This window comes from Mustela nigripes, chromosome 8 (genome assembly GCF_022355385.1).
Source record: "Mustela nigripes isolate SB6536 chromosome 8, MUSNIG.SB6536, whole genome shotgun sequence".
Classification (NCBI taxonomy): domain Eukaryota; kingdom Metazoa; phylum Chordata; class Mammalia; order Carnivora; family Mustelidae; genus Mustela; species Mustela nigripes.
Genome location: NC_081564.1, coordinates 48,285,044 through 48,287,440, shown reverse-complemented (window position 1 = coordinate 48,287,440; position 2,397 = coordinate 48,285,044). Strand labels below are relative to the sequence as shown.

The following is a 2,397-nucleotide window of genomic DNA, read 5'->3' as shown; positions in this document are numbered from 1 at the left end:
TATTGGGTAAAAGCTTTAGATTCACTTATTAGGATAGTTTTCCATGACTCTTGTAGGAGAGAATTTTCCTCTGCCCTTCAAGATTCTTCTAGCTGAACTAAGAATCATGTTGACATAAGACAGACTAAGAGTAGAAAATAATTTTGTACATCTCTACACAGAAATGGATATTCCAAAGACAGACAAAATGAGGTATGTCACTTTAAAGAGAATAGAATTTTCTACTGTCTTCAATCTCTGCACCTTTCACAAAACTTCAAATAGCGCTATGTTGGGACAAAGCATCCAGAAGTTTACAACCTCTGTGTTCTGTAGGAGCCACTATGAGGAGGTCCCAAGGAAGAATTGGCCATTTTCAGTGGAAAACGAGTGGTGATTACTAATTATGATGGCTGTGTACTTTGGATCTGGATTTGTCATACCCTTTTACAGTAAGACACCAACTGCTTAAGAAATAAAGGTGTTTTAATTCATTAAACAGATGTGAGAAGGAGCATTTTAAGAGGGGTGATCTCTTTAGAAAATGGACCAAACTTGAATTCATAATAGATATGTTTGTAGATAAAGGCATGAATCCTTAATGTCTCTCTTCTGAAACATGGAATGTAGTTTACTTTTTTACTTGGGAAATATTCCAGTATTTGGTCAAAAATTGTGTGTGATTTAGCTTATTTCTTGGTTTTAAATTTTGAGATTTTTATTTAATTTTTGATTATTAGGTCAGACCTTGTTGGTAATTTGTTATATTAAAAATTGCAAATTGGAGTACCTAGGTGGCTCAGACAGTTGAATGTCTGACTCTTGATTTCAACTCAGGTCATGATCTTAGGGTGGTGGGATCAAGCCCCACAATAGGCTCTGTGCTAGTTGTGGAATCTGCTTGAGCTTCTCGCTCCCTCTGCATCCCCCCAACTATGCTCACCCTGTTGTGTGTGTGTGCGTGCTTTCTCTCAAATCTTTAAACAAACAAACAAACAAACCAAAAAACACAAAACAAAACAAAACAAAAAGCTAAGGATAATGGGGGTATAAAAGTTTGGGACTTGAAAGGGAAAGAATGAAATTTATAGGAAGATGAAAAAAAATTTTGGTCTTTGTTTGCTAGCCCTTTCACAAACAATAGGACAACAGGATTTTGAGTACAGTGGCCTTGAGGTTTTTTTCCCTGTCTACCAGATGTAATTCTCATCATAATGTAGTCCTCTATGCTAGAAGCTCCTTTCTTGGAGCAGGCAGTTGTGAAGGAGGGAAAGAGCTTTTCTTGCATCTGCTGTATTTTGATTGTTTTTAAATCAAAAATAATTTTCATGCTGAGGTGTCCCTTCTTGAGATAGCCTGCCCTTGGCCTCTACACTCATAATCACTTTTCTCTTTCAACCACATCTAGTGTTTTTCCAGTTTTCTTAAATGTCAATGCCTAGAATTGAGCAAGTATATCATTTGGTCTGCAAGTACCCTCTTTTGACTTCAAGGCTCGTGTGTGTGTGTGTGTGTGTGTGTGTTCAATACATAACACTGTTGGTGCATTACAAAACTGATGAACTTAAACTCAAGGTACTTCTTACAAATCCTGATGACAAACCAAGTTGCCCTGTCCTAGACAGGCACACAAGATTCCTTTGATTCTAGGTGTGATATTTTCCATGTATTCTTGTTATGTCCTTTTATTGTGTGGGTTTGGCCTTACTCTCTCAGGATGTTTTTAAATTCTTATTTCACTATGTAGTGTATTTACCTGGTAAAACATAAGGAGGAAAAAACAACAAAAAAGACCCAGGTCTTCTATACCTCAAAATAAGACATTGATAAAAATATTATATTCTAAAAGGCCAGATAGAGGATATGGTGTCACAATATCGGGTTGTATTTCATGAGTTTACTTATTCAGTGTTCACAGAAGTCTGGTACATGTTATGCATTGTGCTAAGCCTTGTGGAGTCTTGGTGAATAAATGAACAAGGTCTTAGCTTTTATGAAGCTGAGGTTTTCATGGAGGAGATAGAAAATAGTGCGGTGGGAAAAAGGGATTGGGTAGAACATGACTGAGTTGGGCCGGTGGCCCTCTAATTTAGAGATAGTTCCTGAATAGGTGGCATTTAAACTAATGCCTCCAGTTTGACAAGGAGTCAGCTATTCAAAGAGCTGCAAGAACATTCCAGGCAGAAGGGAAGAGCAGATGCAAACAGGAAGGAAGGAGCTTGATTAAGAATAGAAAGTCACTAGCATGACTGAAGCTTAGTGAACCAGGAGAGAAGTAGGTGGAGCAGACCATGTAAGACATTGGAGATCACAATATGGAGTGCAAGTTCTTTTTTTTCTTTCTTTCTAGATTGCCGCTAGCTTCTGAATAAGTCTAATACTAGTAAATAATCGAACAATACTACTATTCAAGCCACA

General features: G+C 37.4%; 1 pseudogene; it reads left to right on the top strand.

Moving 5' to 3' along the window:
• Positions 1-268: 268 nt before the first annotated feature.
• On the top strand, positions 269-458 carry LOC132022991 (cytochrome c oxidase subunit 7C, mitochondrial-like; annotated as a pseudogene).
• The last annotated feature ends 1,939 nt before the right edge of the window (positions 459-2,397 follow it).